The sequence below is a fragment of the Seriola aureovittata genome, chromosome 13 (assembly GCF_021018895.1).
Source record: "Seriola aureovittata isolate HTS-2021-v1 ecotype China chromosome 13, ASM2101889v1, whole genome shotgun sequence".
Lineage (NCBI taxonomy): Eukaryota > Metazoa > Chordata > Actinopteri > Carangiformes > Carangidae > Seriola > Seriola aureovittata.
The window spans coordinates 26,197,022-26,216,300 of NC_079376.1; the positions used below are offsets into that span (position 1 = coordinate 26,197,022).

The following is a 19,279-nucleotide window of genomic DNA, read 5'->3' on the forward strand; positions in this document are numbered from 1 at the left end:
GTGAGTTAAAGTTGTAAAGAGTGTAATTACTACAGTGTACTTAGGGTTTTTTGTTAAATATTTTTGTATATTTTTAAATGTATACTCAAAATTATCATTGTATTAATGCACTGAGAGCATATTAAAGATGTTTTAATACAAAGTGTTTCTGTACATTACTTGTACATTTATTTTGAAAGTGTTGAAATGTATTACTGTGATAATAAGCCCATTTATAACATTTTTCAATCAAATGTATAAAATAGAGGTGTGCAGTGGTTAGTGAGTGTTCTGCTGGTTAAAGGTTTGCACAGCCGCTAGATTGTAATTTTGCAGGTGGCATCACACACACTACAGCAGACAAGTAAATGTGAAGTAAATGTCTATGTGGCATTCAAAGAACTTTGAAGTTCACTCACTGCAATAATAAATGAGAACATTGTTTGAATGTCTTATGTCGATAAAACAGGTTTACTGAAAAACAATAACTGGAAAACTTTTGCTTCTGGAAAGCTAGAAGTAGCTCCCCAAGATTCAGTTAGTTTTTAGTCCCTTTCACCATTGTTTGTAAGTGGAATGACAAACATCTTGTCCTTGGACCTAACCATTACACATTCATGTTGGAGTGATTAAGGATGCATGGCAAATACATTATTGGCTTGAGATAAGTAAATGTGGAGGATATATTTAGCTGAACATCTCTACAAACCTTTCGTCCACTCTTTGCAAGTTCTTTTACTAAAACACAAAAGCTATTTGTGGTGGATGCAGAAGAGACCCCATTCTTATATGTAAAATCCACCAGGGTCATAATTTCACAGAATGTTCCATCACTTAACTGTACAGCTGAATTGTTTCTCTTTTTAAGAGTTGTATTATATTAGATAAACAAAACTACTACAAATGAAACCTGAATGAACTGTCATTCCTGTGAAAAAAATGCCATCCTCTGCAACACAGATGTGCTACCTTTCTTTGGGCCAAAACTTCTGACATTATTTTGAAACTCCTTTGACTTCTTTGTTAAGCCAAGGCTACCTTGGAGTTTTGCAAACTATTTTCTCATGCTGTCATTTGCATTTGCCATTGTAGTCCCTTCTTTTGTTGAAAGATCCCTCCACCTAAGGAATCTCTTCACCATTTGAGCTGGCACACATGTTGTTCAATTGAAGAATTTAAACAAAGTCCCATTAAATGATTCAAATAGAAATGTGGATGTTGCCCACAGTGGTCCCTAGTTGCGCACACTTGCTGACAAGTGGATCAACAAATGCATATTGAAAGAACCTTGTGATCTCCACAGGTGGGTTAATGGCCAGCATTTCCTGGTCTATGTCACTGACCTTGGAGCCTAGGTACCAGTCTTCATGATGGAGCTTACTGTCTAGCCACAGAGATGTAATCTGTTTAGTGACACCTAGGCAGACACAGAGCTTGTACTCAGGAACAAATCCAGTGATCATGTTGAAGCTCTCAAGTTCCATCAGACGGGATGGGCCTTTTACACCCATTACTGGATTAGCAGGTGTTGCTAGCATAGCATCCCGGAAATGATCTCTCTCTGTTCTCAAAGGTCACACCCGTATTTGACATTGAACTGCTTTGTATTTTTCAGGGTGGGCAGGCAACTGAATCTGTGGAGCAGAGGAGTGAATAAACTTTGCTTGTATGCTACATGTTTTCAGAGTCCCCCCCATTTAATTCCAGTCTATTCCAGTTGTTTGAGCCGTGAGACAAAAGCAGTTAAAATGTGATATATTTGGCTTCCTGTTGCCAAACCATAAGCATATATTGCATATATTCCCTTGACGATCTTTTTGTGACAGCTCGATGATTTAACATCGATTGGCCATATTTGAATGTTCCAAAATATTCACTATTTGGGTTGATAGACTTAGTACAAGAAAGTAAGATCCAGCCCTTAGGTTTTTGTCAATTTCAAATTCAGCTTTACAGGAAGAACAGTTTTTTGGAGCTGTCTCACTGGGTCTCATGTAGCTTTCACAGTCAATTCAATAAAAATGGGGCACATACTGGCCAAATTGTCCATAGGCTTTATGAAAAAGAAATAAGGTTGCTGGCACTAGACAGGGAAACGTACCAGGGTATAAAGGGTATAAAAGACCTAACATATGAAACATAAGCAGAAATAGGAATGGAAATGTTGTTCTATTTAGACGGCTTAAACATAAACTAATGGCATACACGGATAATCTGTAATTACATGGTTGATAAAGAGTGTGATTTTTTGTAGAGGGAATCAAAGATGTTGACAAGGTCATATGGTATTTTTACAAAAGTTATGGTAAAAGTCAGAAAGCATGAGGATAATATATTCTTTTAAAAAATTTTATAACCACGTTTGTCACATTTCAACCAAATATGACAGTGGTGGAAGTATTCAGATCTTTTACCTAAGTAAAGATATCAATACAGCAATGTAAAAATACAAGTATTACAAGGAAGTCCTGCATTAAATATTCTACTGAAGTAAAAGTAAATGTGTATTAGCAGCAAAATGTAGCTAACATATTAAAGGCAAATTAGTGACTGATATATTAATGTATATGACATCATTAGATAATTCATAGTGACGCATTAGTGTGTAAGCAGCATGTTGCTGTCGTAGCCGCTGGAGGTGGAGCTAGTTTAACTACTTTATATAGGCTACAGTTTTATATACAGGGACACCATATAAACCTGAGGGGTTGCCACATGATTTTTATTTCAGTTAACTGAAATTATTTTTTACATGAATTATTTCGATATCATATTATTTTGTTTTCATCAACTTTAATAACCTTATAATACCCCAATAATAAAATGGTTAGACAGATAAGTTAGTGACAGTAGTGTAGCCTACTTAATTTAGTACTAACTTTATTGAAACTAGCTGTGGTGGCGTCGTATAGCTCAGTTGGTCCTCGCTGCAGTTGGCCCCCGGTTCGAGTCCTGCATCCGACAAGCCCTTTGCTGCATGTCATTCCCCCTCTCTCTGCCTCCCCATTTCCTGTCTCTCTCCACTGCTCTATCAATAAAGACACAAAAAGCCCCCAAAAAAATAACTTAAAAAAAAAAAATTATTGAGGAATTTTGTCCCAAACAATGTAGCTGATGAAATGTAGTTGAGAGAAGAACATAACAGCTGAACAGTATTTTTTAATAAAGTACCTAAAAGTCATACTTGAATAAAAGGAAAGGTGTTAAAATATGACTTTGGTAAAAGGTAAAGTTACCCATATGAATAGTACTTGAGTAGAGGTCTTATCTGATATTATAGTAAATGTACTTCAATGTCAAAAGTATAAGTAAAAAACATATATATTTACATGTACTGTGTACCATGGGTGGGCTGATTATTGACCTGGCCGATTACCGAATCTGATATTAACCATTTATCTGACTATCTGAATCAGTTAAATCATTTAGATAAATTAATTTAAAAATGTGCTGCTTTGCTAATGTTCTTGTCCAGGTCAAAGTTTATGTTATTTGTAATGTTTTTCTAATCTTCTTCATTGATTTGTGTCATCTAGACTTCTGAGGATCCTGATGGTTTCATGCGGCAGCGACCCCTGTCTTCTCCAGTTCTGCTCGTTTCTGAGGACAACTGCATGATCGCCATTGGAAACGCACCAGTGACCACCTTCGCCATGGACAGACTTAATGAGGGACTTCTCTACCTCATGGCATATTACTATGCCCTGCACATGACCTACCCAAAGTGCATTTCTACACACTTCCCCTTAAGACCTTTTGAAATGATAAAAGTTTATCTAAAAGTTACTAAACCTAATATAAAATGTATGCCTGAAAAACTGGAACATATATTATGAAATGTTTCAGTAAGTCTGTAAATCTCACCGCAAGGATATGGAAAAGAGCCTCGCTGCTTGAGCCCAGTTTCTTCGGTGGCATAGTGTTGGATGGAAAGAGCAGTGACTGGTTTAATGAAAAAAGCACAAAACAAGGTGGTACCATAAATAACTGTAACATAACATTACATAAATAATATATATAATAATAAGACATTATTATATAAAATTAACAAGTCAATGTATTGTGACTTCACCTCCATTCAAAGTTTTAGGAGGCTTCATGGCCTTCTTCATCACTCCATAAAACTGGACCTTGAAATAGAAGGTTTTCCATCTGTTCTGCACCTCTGAGATGTACTGGGAGTTGGTCGGTTGGAGGATTCGCTGCAGCTCATCCAGCACCTGAAAAATAGTCAAATTCAGATAAAGAAAGAAAAATGACTGAAAAAAAAGTTCTTGTCATACATTCTGTTGACTAATGTTCTTCAAAAAAAATCTATAATGTGTAAGATATATGAACATTATGTCAATTATGTCATGCTAAACTGAGTCCTTGGAAGAGCTGAAATTGTGAACTAAGTGGGAACAACATTACTTACGTGATCCAGTTCTCTAAAACAAGGCTAAGCCTCTAGAATCTTTGTTGATCTGTCTTGCTCCTTTAAAACATCAGAGGTGATGAAGCGTCTTCGAGACTCAAATTCTAGGTTCAGCAAATGAGTCACCGCAGATTTGTTTGGCTTTTTTGACTTGTACATTTCTTGGAGGGTCTTGTAGTGTCTTGCTTGGATTTTCTGGCTGTCCATGACATCAACTGAACAAGCTGAAGACATTACAGGGACGTTATGGTGGAAAGGGGAGATTTCCAAACTAACAAGTAAAACTTACAAATTATATTTAATACAATACATACATTCTTCATCACTGCTGTCCCGGTTCTTTGCTGGGGTGCTGGTTCTAGGTGACAGATCTACTGGGATGCCCATGGGACTAACAGGTGACTGTTCCAGAATAATGGTGGATGCACTGGAATCTCCATCATAGTCAGTAGTTGAAACATCTGAACTGACTTCTTGTAGTGGTTTCTTTGAAGGAGGACCTTTGGCCTTCCTTGGACTTCTGACATTTAAGAGTCTCTTCCTGAGCTTTTGGCAACATGTTCCTGCAAGGCATACATAGCAAACATTCAAAAAAGATGTTAGGGGCTCAAGCTTTCTTATACTGTAATTATAGCTTTCGGCAATGTCTAGCTCCATTTGAACTTTCTGTCTGATTTAGCACTGTATGAATAGAAATGATCTAAATCTCAGTATTCACATTATGCAAAAGTGACAAAAATCTACTCACCCACTCACTGTTTGATGACCTGTCTTTTATCATTGGATAGTACTCCACCAATCGCTTTGCCATGGCATTCACCTCATGTCTGGTGGGGTATCTGGAGTCCTCTGTGGCTCTTGCGATGGAGATCATATTAGTCATAGTGTTTCTTATGAGTCGGCAGAAGAGCTCCTTGGATAAGGTCACATTGTGCTCAGTCCCCAGCCGTTTCTGCTCAAAGTAGGAGTGTCGCACCTGTTCAAGCTCACTGTCTGTGAAGACTATGTATTCTGTGTTATGCCCCAGTCTAGGGGGGCCTAGGACAGAACATGGATTGGCCCCATCTCCCCCAAGTCCCAAGTAGCCACAACAAAGATTAGTTTGAATATAAAGAAAATGATTTATTTACATAAAAGTTTCTTCTGAACATAAATATTGAGTTTAGGCTTCAGGGTGGACTAAGGCCAACATAACAAACATAATCACCCTGTCTGGAAAATAAACTACTAATCTAACCAAAGGAAAACAAATAACAACCAACTCACCTCCCTAACTAAATAAACAGGAAAAAAACAGAGAAACAAAACTGGCAGGCCACCCTTACTACTCAAATGAAACAACGAACTACACAAAACTGAATCGCTGCAACGGTGTGGCCAGTTGGGAGAAGAGGAGAACGAGAGTGAGCCGGTGGCCATCTTGGCTCTTTATATACCAGGTGACCGAGGAGGCAGCCAATCACCGACCAGGGCGCAGAGCCTTTCCCCCAATGACGGCGCAGCTGCGGCACACACCTATTTGCATACAAATAAGAAAACAGGAACACAGGGCACACACACGCATATACAACAAACCACCTACAATAATATGATCGCGGTCATAACATCTGGGTTGGACATAGTCACAAATTTAGAAGTATTGGCCTCCTCTTTTGAAAGGTCACTTCCTCCAGTGGGGGGTGATTGCTGAATTTCAGGAGCAGTATCCACCTAAAACACATTTACACAAACATTTATTGAGTAACTTTGTCATAGTATGTTCCTACACAGCAAATGCCAGAGTGTTAAAATCCCAGTTTACCAGAGTTTTGATGACGAGAGTAGAAGATTTTACACTTTGGAATCAAATGGGCCAAAGTACACTTTTCAGGTTGCACCATAATCTCTCTCTGGTGTTCTTCTATGTATAGTGTTAGTGGGGAGTTATTGTAGTGTTTATTTTACAATGATAAACTCCCTGAGAGTCTATTTCTTGATTGAGTCTTTCCCGGCCGCACCAAGAGTTAGGTTTCGATTTCGTCATCATGCTCCTCGCCCTCTAATTGGTTGAATCCAGTCGCATGATCTGAGCCCTCATTTTGCCGGAGTGCAGCCACCTCACTAACCGACGACGTCTGCCTCAACAGCCCCGTGGGACTGCAGGTGGGTTAAGAAACTAAAGTGAATAAATAATGCATGGAATATTTTTTTCACATTTCAATCCGTAAATAACTAAAAACCTTAACGGTAATACATTAAGGAGGCAAACACGCTTTCAATGTAGTTTAGCTAACTTGCTATATCAGTTGTAAAGTCACTGCAAATGTTTAATTTATCAGAATTGATATTGCATTTGCAATGTTAGCCACGGTTAAGCAGGTTATTTGACAAAGAAAAACACAGAATTCATTTGTTAGCTATCTTAAAATAAGCTAATCTCTCCCGGTGGCTAGCTTTACCGAAGCTACTTCAGAGCTTCCGACTCCCGCCCGAAGTTACGTTGCTAGTGGCTAACTGCACTAATTGTATGTTTGTGTTGTATGTAGTTGTGGAAGGTCTAAAGCTGTTCAACAATGCTGTTCAAAGTACAGTACAAAGGAAAGAAGAAGTACGTCAAACTAAATGGAGCCTCACACTCGGAATTTCTCAAGAAGGGTAAGTTAATGTGTCAGCTTCTTGTAGCCTAAATGATAGGTACATTGGCCCTCATTTATCAAATGAACGTACGGCAGAAAACCGTGCGTACGACCATTTCCACGCAAGCTTCGGCATTTATCAATTTGGACGTGAGCGGAAGCTACGATCAGATCTCACGTCAGGTCTGAGCTTGTGTACGCAAATCTGAGATTTGCGTTGCAGAAAATAATTATTAAACAAACCTCCACATAAACAGTCACATATTTAGAACAGATCAAAACGGATTCTTAAAACGAATAAAACAAGATAAAAAAAATTTGAATTTTAAAAAAGCCCACGTTTTTTACTGATACCACTTTTTTGTACAATAAAACTATATGATAGGCTAAATAGCCTAACATGACATCTAATTATTGCACATTAAAATTTGAAATAATAACAAATACAAGCAGAAATGTGTGTTTGCAAATTAACTCATGGCAAAATTGTGTAATTGTTTTTTGTTTTTTCCGATGGGTGTGACACAACTGGAACAACAATTAAAAGCATCTAGTGAGATAATCATTGTTGCACTGTGGTTGGTCAGATGTTTACTCATTCCCTTATTTAAACAGATGCTTTGACAGTTATCAAATCATAACAATGGCAGATTTACTCGTTTTGGAGGAACAATACACGCGTGTCAGACGTGAGCGCGTTTTCAGAGACCGCAGGGATCTCCAGATTGCTGGGTTTCCAAATTTGGTTGGAGCAATTGATTGCACTCGTGCGTCTGAAGGAACCATCCATGAATGATTACGCATTCATCAATCGCAAAAACTATCACTATAAATGTACAGGTGATTTGTGATGCCAAGCTATCACTTTTAAACATGGTGGGCAGGTGGCCGGGGGGGACACACACGATTCTTTTATTTTTCAAAACAGCTGTGTTGGCGCGTGGCTGCAGGAGGGGGCGCTGCAGAGCCAAAGTCATCTCCGTCACCCTCTTCCACACAGCGGTTTTATGAGCTCCTTCGACCCCACGTTTCAGACTGGCAAAAAGCACATCCTTATTTTGCGCCACCTCGGATGTCAGGATGTCGATCTCCATCTCTGAAAAGTTTCGTTTTTTGCCAGTAACTCTTCTCTCCACGTTTGACCTTAGTGGGCGAGGCCTCCGAACCAGGAATATTTAAGGGCGTAACATGTTAATGACGATCGAATTCAGCCGCCGCATTTATCAAGACCCGATCATTCGTACGCTGGGATTGGTCAGATACGAATGTTTCATAAATCACACGTGTATCCTATCGTACGACCAATTCTGCGCTCAGCTCTGCGACTGTTTTCACGCAAGATTGATAAATGAGGGCCATTGTGTCCTTGGGCAATGGACGTTTTCCCACTTTGTCTCGTGTATGTGGTGGTAGTAAGATGAACAATAATGCGCCCCAAACTTCATTTAATTTTTTTCTCTGTATTCAAAGCTAAAATGAAGTTAAGTATACCCACTGAAAAAGACATATATGTGCTGGATGACACTGGAACAGAGGTCGATGAAGAGGTCTTCAGTGACATTCTGGAGGAAAAAACAGACATCCTGTGGCGATTGTCGACACATTTTCAGTCACTGGTAAGTGGTCATTTGATCAAATTGTACTTTGCAAGAAAAATCCGACACACGTTTCATTAAATTGCCAATAAAGGTATTAGGGTTGTCACGATACCAAATTTCTGTTTCGATACCGATACCAATATGTATTTCGATACTTTGATACTTTTCGATACTTTTTGTAAAAAATATTTCATTATATTATGTATTGCCTCAATGGGTTATTTAAATATTTAAAGAATGTAATTACATTTTTAAAAATATATTTTTTAATGTATTTATTAACCATGGACATGTTTTAGCTCTCTGTTTGCAGGCTACTGTAGGTTTACTACTGGGCTGGGAGGGGCTTTGTACTTCTTTCATTGACATTACAGTGCAGTGAACTGGTGAACAACATTATCACCTGTCGTTCTTGACTAAAGTCTCGGAACAAGACGCATGGTTGTCCTTTAAATGTTTCGACAGGTTTGAAGTGTTGGTTCCTTTTTCGAGACACAGTTTGTAGCATCGCTTGCACTGCGATGCCTCTGGGTTCAGTGGCTCGCCTTTATCGTTCGGTTTGAACCCGAAATATTTCCACACCGTACTTCGGGCCCCCATTTTGTCCACAAGTACGGGCTTTTCTGCAGCTGCCATCTCTATCTACTGTATTTTCTTCAACCCGCTCCGTCTGTCTAAGACGCGACTTGTCATTTCTCTCTCCTCCTCAGTCTAAGTGCGCGTGGGAGGCGGCTTACATCCGCTCGGGCAACTACGTCACACTCGCTGGCCTCGCTGTGCTTAAAGAGACAGGCTCCAATTTACCAATTCATTTGCATTCAATAAAATAAAATAAAAGTACCGTTTGTTTTTAAATGCTGGTATAGTACCGTGTTCAAAACTCTAGTATCTCGGTACTATACTGGTACCGGTATACCGTGCAACCCTAAAAGGTATTAAAAATCAAAGAAAAAATACAAAATTTAGTATTTTTGAAAATAATTGAGGTTGACTGAAATATCTGTGCAAAAAAAATCAGAAAAAAATGTATCTGATATACTTTTAGAGCAGTTGTTTATAGAGGGCATTTATGTCCCCAAGGGCTTAAGAGGGTGCCTTTTTGAAAAGGTACCAGGGTCACCTTCTTTTAGTTGAAACTGTCAGTCAATTAATGAAATCACTACTAACAAATGTTTTTGAAAATGATGTGCTCCCTCTTTTCAGACTCCTTCATCTTCATGCACAGACACCTTGTCACTATCATCACACTCACCAGAGAGTGATACTTTTCTGATGTCTCCAAAAAGACAGCACATTGATGACACCTTTCTGATGTCTCCAAAAAGACCATGCATTGATGATGACAGTTCTTCACAGGCCAAAGAGGTAAGTTTTTTGTACATTCTTTTGCTAACTTCTAAATGTGTTTTTGACATACATTTTTTGGTTTGTCTTATTTTTTCTTGTTTTCAAGCTTGTCAAGAGAGTTCTGGAACAAAAGCCTGGAGGGGAGAAAATACTTAAAGAATATGCAACTAAAGGAGAGATGAAGGATCGAACACACCGTGAACTTGTCAACATTGTTGTCGCTGATATGTTGGAAAAGTATGGGTAAGTCAAATACTCCTGGTACACGATGCAGTCAAGAGCATATTCATAGTATTTGATTGCAGACATGTTGTTCATAAAAAAGTGATTGTAATCAAATGAGATTATCAGTAAAGGACAACCATGGCCAGTAAACTGTGGCCTTGTGTAAGGCATCTAAGTAATTTCAGGAAAATACCAATATTCTAATCTAAACTAATCATTACCCATCTGCAAGACACACACAGCCTTATAGATTTAGTCAGTCCATGCAACTTGTATATTGTTTAGTAGTTTGAGTTGATATGTCTAGGGTCCCCATTGTAAATTGTCATACAGCCTTTTTCCCTGTCAATGTAACCTATCGTTTACCCCCACAGAAGTGCTCCGCCAAAAGAACACAATATGCATTGGGGATTGTAACACTGTTCCCTGCTCTGAAAGATCCTTATTTGAAAAAGGGCTATGTGAGTATATATTTTACTGAGAAGTTTACCAACCTTTCAAATTATAATAATAGACAGATATTTGTAACAGGATATATTCATACAACTATGGCTTTCTAGAGAGAAAAAAATCGACCAACCAGAATCAACTTAGAGCAGACTGGAAATGGAATTGGTCTCAAGAAACTCTTGTGTGGACTATAAATTCCTGAAGTGTTAACAATTTACCTCAAAAGTGTTGGGTGTACACCAGTCATAGAGTACATTCTCACTCTCAGTGTTAAATAATCAGCTCTGCAAAGTGCTACAAATTACTTACTTAGAGTATATATTTTACTCTCTGGGAGTTCTAGGTTTACACTGCAAGTGTCAAAAAGCACTGAAGTAGTGTCTAAAAGTACCAGTGACAGAGTAAAATTGCACTCTCAGAGGGTTCAAATGTAACTCTTTATCTGGAGTATATGTTTTACACTTTTGATGGTGTTCAGTGAACACCGAACTCTTGGACCTATATGTTGGAATAATTGTATATATGGATTTATCTCATATTTATTAACTAACCATGTATCCTGCTTTACAGCCCTATGATCATGCATACAGTTTGTCTTTTGATAATAACCATGCATATAGTTTGTCTTGTGATGAAGTTGTTTTGCAGGTAGTAGCTGCTGGAGGAGATCACAAGCTGTCACGATGCATAGGGCAGACTGAAACCAGTCTGTTCTACTTCTATATCATGGGATGAACATTTGAACTATGTATCATCAGGCTCCCATCATATTACTTTTGTGTGATTCTCAGTTCTTTAAGATAAGCAATGACTTGTAACTAAAGAATGCTTGGAATGCCTTATGTGATAATAAAAAGAGAGGAGACGGTGGAATATGCTCAGAGCGGGTTGGAGATTGTAACTGAGCATATCTCTGTCCGTCGAGTAAGAAATAACGCTCTTCTCTTTCTCTTCTTTGTGTCAGTATTAAATGTCTTAGGTGGTGTAAACCTGACATTAACTTGGTCCTTCGAGCCGGATACCAATAGACCTGAGGATTCCAGCGGGAGGGTGGACTCCAGGAAAGACTGTGGCCACAGCAGAGCTCCATAGTGTGAGCTCTTGAAATCCTTTTCCAGGACTGGATGTTTACCCGCCAGCTGGGATCTGATGGTTGACGGTATTCCGAGAGGGGAAGGACAACAGCGGTGAGTACAGTTTTGTTAAAAACAAGCGAGTGACTAAGGGTCATTGCGCGTTGTAACAAACCCTGTAAATCCTAGGCTCTGACAGGTAAAAGGTCGGTGGAGTCTGAGAAAATCCGTAAAAGGACGAGAGTCGAGAGAAAATCTGTAACAATAATGGGCAGCGGAGTCCCGTAAAGTTCCACTAGGTATTTTGTCTCATATAAAACAGTGGGAACGTAAACAGCAAACCTCTTGTGGATGCAAAGGCAAGAATTCTCCACTCGAAAGAGTTGAAGTGAGAATTACCACAACAGGGAATTGAATTGCTGTCCTGCTGACAGAAAAAACCCAGTCTTTAGAACACCCTAGGTGTTAACAGGACTGGCCCAAATTCTCTAAAAAACAAGAAACAACTAAAGCTTGAGTTAGGGAAAAGAACTTTCTGTACAAAAGTTGAAAAAAAAAAAAAAAAAAAAATTTAGAGAGTCAAACCCCGAACAAAATTAAAGTACCTAGGGAGATAAATACCAGCAAAGTTAAAACCTTGGGAGACGTCCCAACGATTCCAAGCAACAAAGCATAAAAAGAGAAAATATAAGTAAAGAAATAAATAAATAAATACATTAATAGATAAATAAATAAAATAAAATAAAAATAAGAAGGTAAAATGGGAAAGGGGGGTAGCAAACCAACCCCAAAGGAAGAATTATCATGTAAAGATTGGAAATATGTTGAGAAACAGGATCCAAGTAAAATAAAACACCTGGATAAATGGATAACAAAAAATGGATTTGAGGGCCAACTAAGCACCCAAAAAATAGCCATGCTAAAGACCGAAATAATCACAAAAACAAAAAATGATCCCAAGAAAAGGGAAAAAGAGGGATACAGTGACATAGACTTTTGGATGAAGATGGCAGGAAAGAGAGAGGAAGGGGAAAGAAAGCGTGAGAAAAAAGGAAAACAGGGACATGCAGAGAAAGGAGAAGATAAGCAAGTCATGTTTCACAGGAAGGAAGATGATGAGACAGGGCCAGTTAGGCGAAGGAGGGATAGAGATAGTAAGGAAGAAAGTGAGGAGGAAGGAGCTGCAGCTGTAGGACAAGAAAGACCAATACAGAGAATATATCCTACGCTGCCTCAAGAAAATACACCCCAATACAAAGGCTCACAAACACATAAAAGAAACACCAGAGCAGGAGGTAACCAGTATGAGTGGTCAAAAACCCTGGGAAAGATATTTCACTCACTGACATGTCACCTAGTAGTGCTGAAGCTTATCCCATGATCCAAGTAGCAAATCCCAACAATAATGGGGGACAACCCACCATTTTGGTTTATAGAACATGGACCATGGAAGATGTTAAAAAAGCAGTAGAAGGAATCATTTCACACAAGGAAGACATAAACCAGTTTATCCAGGAAATGGAAAGCTTGAGGAGATCATATCATCTTAATGGACAGGAAGTACAGCAAGTGTGGATGACAGCTTTAGGTACTGACTGGCACCATGTGTGCGGGAATTGGAGCCCGTTAAACGGAGCAGTCCCGCCAACTGTCTTGGCTCACGATTCTGGTAAGCTTCTCAACAGGATACGAGCACTAGAGGACAGAGCCACTCTCAGGTTTAGACGAAGAGCAAACTATACAGAAATAGGGAGAGTTAAACAGAGATGAGGAGTCTTTTGAAGACTATAAAGTCAGAATGACAAAAGCCTTCAAAATGCATAGTGGTTTGGAGGATGATGGACAGCAAAACGGAGCTTTCTGCCAACAACTAAAAAACACCATCCATGCAGGGTCCAAAGATGCTATCCGCAGTTGGGTTGAGAGACATTACATAGGGTTCACTGCAGGGACCTTAGACGATTATGTTAACCATGCCCTCCATGCGGAAAAGGTTGTAAAAGAAAAGAAAAAGAAGGCCATTGGAGCCTTTTATCAAGAGGGAGAGAACGAGGTTTTCTACCAAGGGGGTAGAGGAAAACGAGGATTTAGAGGAAGAGGTAGAGGACAAAGAGGTGGAGGTGGAGGAGTAGGACGCGCAGATTACAGACGGAGTCTGTCAGGCTGTTGGGGGTGTGGCAAAGAGGGACATCTCGTTCGAGATTGTCCAGAGAAAAAATCATACTCAGCATGACTAGAGCCGAAACCCACTGAATCCATGCCCCATAGAGCTGAACCACAACCAATGATTGAACCAACAGGAGACGAAGTTCTCCTTAATTTTCAAGAGTTACTATCTTTGGACAGTGTTCGGCCCGAAATAGAATTAATGGTAAATGGGGAACCAGTCAGGTTCCTATGTGACACCGGGGCGTGTCGAACCACATGTAGAGAATTTCTACCCAACGTCAGACTAAGCGATCAGTGTGTAAGTGTGCGATCTGCAAGTGGAAAGCTAACTCAAGTACCAGAGTCAGAGCCAGTCTGGTTGAGGGACCCACTTGGACAATCTTGTCAGCTATCTATCCTGATGTTCCCAGAATGTCCAGTTAATCTTCTAGGCCGTGACGGCTTGCTGCTACTGGGATTAGCCCTGATACCCACACCTCAAGGACAGATTGTAGTCAAAAGAAAGGCAGATTTGCAAAGTGGTGACTTTTTTGTTGTACAAGGGATAGGTCAACCATACTACTACTATTCCCTTGACGTTCCCAACAGGCCTCCACATGAGGCCGCAACTGCACTAATGGCAGAGGGAAGAAATGCGATACAAACACCACAAGATCAGATGGCAGAAGATGATCTGCATGTAACGCTTTGCTATAAGCATTTCCCTGGACCAGACAAACACTATGAAGCTAAACTGACCAGAATGACCCCTGCAAAAATCACAGTGACCTATATGTACGCAGACGCAGACAGCACATCAGTTGCAGCAGTAGCACTGACTGATGAGACTAAGACTTTGTTCAAAATGTGGACCCCACCTCACATATCTTTGTACAAAAGAACAGACCAATACTGGAAGGACTTGGGGAAAATGGTGCAACAGGGAGAGAATGCTAAAGACTGGATACAGACGTCAACGGTAACTTGGGGGAGTGAGTCTACTGGGTTAACTAAAAAAGCTTTGTTCTGGCCAATCACAGTACAAGGAGGTGTGCACTTACAACCAACAAAACAATGAGAGATATTGCTGACTGAAAAAGAGGAACAATGGATAACTCAGATTCCTGATAAATTGTGGTCAAAAGGACCTACTGACGTAGGATTGGTAAAAGGAGCCCTTCCTGTGCAAATAAGATCAAAAACAGAATACAGACCTTGTGTACGACAGTACCCGTTAAAACCAGACGCATATGAAGGCATAAAACCAGTGATAGAGGACTTAATAACAGCAGGAGTAATAATTAGATGCAATGATTCACCTTGTAATACTCCAATTTTCCCAGTAAAGAAACAAGCACCATCTGTGGGTTGGCGGATGGTACAAGATCTACAAGCAGTAATTCAAAGGGCACCTTGTGTCCCAGATCCTTACACCTTACTGAATTCTCTAAGGCCAGATGCTGCTGTATTTACTGTAGTAGATATTAGTAACACATTCTTCTCAGTCCCAGTAGACAAAGACAGTCAGTTTTGGTTTGCATTCACTTTTGGAGGTCAAAGCTACACATACACCAGATTGCCCCAGGGATACTGTGAAAGCCCTACTATCTACTCTCAAGTTATGAGCGCTAGTATGGCGAAATTCCAACCCCCAGGGGGCAGCCAGGTGTTGATATATGTAGATGACGTGCTATTGGCCTCCCCAGACATGGAGACATGTAAGAGGGATACGCTGGCAATCCTCAAACATCTCGCAGAAGAAGGCCACAAAGTGAGCAAAAACAAACTCCAGTTGTGTAAAGAAACGGTAAAATATCTGGGTCACAATCTCAGTGCAGGTGGAAGAACTATTATAGAGGATAGGAAGTGTTGAGTCCAGATCCATATATAACCAAACAGGACTCGCGCATTCGTTTGATGAAGTATGCAGGACAACAGATAAAGTTCAACACGTCTAATTTATTAAAAGTATAGTCAAGCATATAAGTTTGAGATTGCTTACAGAGCTCTGGACCACCCTGCTCTCGTCTCGCCTGTCTAAGCAGCATGCAGTACTTTCTTGTTTCAGACATTCATTTTTATACAAACATTCTCTGTGTAACAGGGTCACTCTGCCTCTTCTCTCCTCACACCACTCTGACTTGAACCTGTTATCTAAACATGTCATACTTGTACTGTCTACTACTCTTGTCTGTGCCTGTACGTCATTCTGCAATCTCAAATGGCAATCAGGGTCACAATGTTTAATGTTCACATGTCACAATGTTCATAAACAATCATAATCATCAGTTTAAGGCTGACTTGCCTTTTTAATCATACAACACATACAGTATTAAACATAACATATCCCTTCAGAAGACAGCTATTCTCCAAGCACCTAAACCAGGAACAAAAAAGCAAATGATGTCCTTTTTAGGCCTAACAAATTATTGTAGGAGCTGGGTACCTAATTATGCAGAAATAACAGCACCGTTGCAAAAACTAATGTATGAAGATGATCTAAAAATGACTTCACCATTGCACTGGACAGAGGAAGCTGAAAAAGTGTTCTGTGACATAAAAAGAGTATTGGTGTCAAGCACTGCCTTAGCGTTACCAGACTACAACAAACCTTTCATTCAAATGGTAGACTGTAAAGGACATTTTATGACCTCCGTGTTGGTTCAACAACATGGAGATAAAGTAAAACCCGTTGCATACTTTTCATCTAAATTAGATAGTGTGGCATGTGCTTTACCACTCTGTGTAAGAGCTGTTATAGCAGCCTCAATGGCTGTAGAAACAAGTTCCACCATTGTGCTGTTTCACCCTCTAATCCTGAAAGTGCCACATGCTGTCTCTGCTTTGTTGTTACAAACAAATATGGTATTTCTGTCGCCTGCAAGACATTTGTCTTGCATCGCCACATTGCTGTCACAACCACATCTCACTATTGAAAGATGTACAACTCTAAATCCTGCCACTTTGTTACCACTCCCAAGAGGAGTAAAACATGACTGTCAGGAATTAGCCGCACAGACAGCAAAAAGCAGGACGGACCTAAAGGATCAACCTTTAGGAATAGGGGAAGTTCTATTTGTGGACGGGTCATCCAAAAAGAATGACCTAGGTAAAACTCAGACTGGATATGCAGTAGTGACTCAAATAAGGTGCTAAAAGCTAAACAATTACCTTCACATCTCTCAGCACAAGCTGCTGAACTCATAGCACTAACAGAAGCTTGCAAATTAATGAAAAAAATAAAGATGCGACAATCTATACTGACAGCCAGTATGAGTTTGCTACAGTACATACTTTTGCACAATATTGGAAGAACAGAGGCATGGTAACCTCGACTGGGAAACCAGTCACACACGCCACCCTGTTGAAAGGACTGTTACAGGCAGTTCAGTTACCCAAAACATTGGCGATATGTAAATGTCCAGCACACACATCAGGCACAGATGAAGTTTCCCTGGGAATTGCTTTCGCTGATAAGACCGCAAAAGCGGCTGCGGAAGGACAGTTCAAGGTTTTATCCTTGGAGGAAGATAAAAAACTAGATGATGTGGTACTAGAAAAAATGCAACAACAAAGTCCACAATCAGAAAAAGACACTTGGATAAAAAATGGAGCAAAACTATACAAGACTATAAAACAGAAGCTGGGTTCGAGGCGGTACATGGTCAACTAGCTGCAACATCACTAATGACTTTCCAGAACAGAATAGCGGTTGACATGCTCTTGGCGGAAAAAGGAGGAGTGTGTGCAATGTTCGGTGAACGATGCTGCACATTCATTCCTAATAACACTGCTGCTGATGGCAGCCTCACCAAAGCTATAGAGGGCCTTCGAACTCTAAATGGCAAAATGAAAGACCACTCAGGAGTAGATACCACGATGTGGGATTCATGGATGGATGCGTTTGGAAAATATAGAACTCTGGTATCCTGTGTTGGTCTCAGTATTTGCTGCTGTCTTAACCTTATGTGGATGTTGTTGTATTCCCTGCATACGTTCATTGTTAAATCGTCTTATTACCACAGCCATCTCACCCATGGGAAACCAAATAGCACAAATGTATCCACTATTAGGTAAAACATCTGATGGTGATACCGATAGTGAGGATGACGATGCTGACACAACGTACTATGGAGTACCTGACCTATTCCCTAACCCTGGAGATTGTGAGTAAAGTAATCTCTCAGGAGATTCTCTGAGTGTAAGCATATTTGTGTTCATAAAAATAATCTTACAACTGAAAATCTTTTGAAGTGGTTGTCTAAGTGATATGAGAATTTGAGCAAATATGTGATAAACAGGAGGGAAATGTTGGAATAATTGTATATATGGATGTATCTCATATTTATTAACTAACCATGTATCCTGCTTTACAGCCCTATGATCATGCATACAGTTTGTCTTATGATAATAACCATGCATATAGTTTGTCTTGTGATGAAGTTGTTTTGCAGGTAGTAGCTGCTGGAGGAGATCACAAGCTGTCACGATGCATAGAGCAGACTGAAACCAGTCTGTTCTACTTCTATATCATGGGATGAACATTCTAACTATGTATCATCAGGCACCCATCATATTACTTTTGTGTGATTCTCAGTTCTTTAAGATAAGCAATGACTTGTAACTAAAGAATGCTTGGAATGCCTTATGTGATAATAAAAAGAGAGGAGACGGTGTAATATGCTCAGAGCGGGTTGGAGATTGTAACTGAGCATATCTCTGTCCGTTCTCCTCGCGACTAAGAAATAACGCTCTTGTCTTTCTCTTCTTTGTGTAAGTATTAAATGTCTTAGGTGGTGTAAACCTGACACTATATCTACACTGAAACCGGAGTTAAATGTACACTTATAGAGTACAATATACACTGGGATTTTTGCTGTGTACTTGTTAGTTTAATAAATATGCATTATCATTTTGGGAACTAAAAAAAAAAACTTGAAAAAAATCATTTTTTTAATTTTATATCCACTGTTGAAAGGGACTCAAAGCAGAAATGTCTAAAACAATGACTGTGATATTGGAGAAGTGTTGTACTGTTAAACAGCAGCTTATACTGTGAAAGACAGACCTGTCCTTTTCATCTTTATTTACAACAAACCGTACAGCCCGGCGCCTCAAGAAATTTTCAGGACCAGGAAAGAGGTCTTTGATGTCGTCTCGGGAAAGAGAGAGGAATAAGTTTTCTCCAATATTAGCAGCTGGAATATAGAAAAGTGACAGTCAGGGCCAAGAAACAGAGGTTATCATTGAATTCCTTCATATTTGAACATAGTAGGTAAGGATATTTTGCCAACACCCCTTGTACAATAAGTACTGTTTGGACATTTTACTAATTCTTGCTACTTTTACTTCAAGAGCAGTGAGTGAATTTGACAGCATTTATAAATGAGATATACTGAAACCATGCAAACTACAGAGTGAGAATAG

General features: G+C 39.6%; 2 long non-coding RNA genes across 2 annotated transcripts; both read left to right on the forward strand.

Moving 5' to 3' along the window:
- The first annotated feature begins 6,079 nt into the window (after window positions 1-6,079).
- LOC130180440 (uncharacterized) lies at window positions 6,080-8,878 on the forward strand. Its single transcript, XR_008829404.1, has 3 exons — window positions 6,080-6,538; window positions 6,922-7,030; window positions 8,482-8,878. It is a non-coding gene; the product is annotated as an uncharacterized LOC130180440 (long non-coding RNA).
- Window positions 8,879-9,684: 806 nt separating this feature from the next.
- Window positions 9,685-11,909, forward strand: LOC130180324 (uncharacterized). Its single transcript, XR_008829391.1, has 3 exons — window positions 9,685-9,974; window positions 10,063-10,199; window positions 10,556-11,909. It is a non-coding gene; the product is annotated as an uncharacterized LOC130180324 (long non-coding RNA).
- The last annotated feature ends 7,370 nt before the right edge of the window (window positions 11,910-19,279 follow it).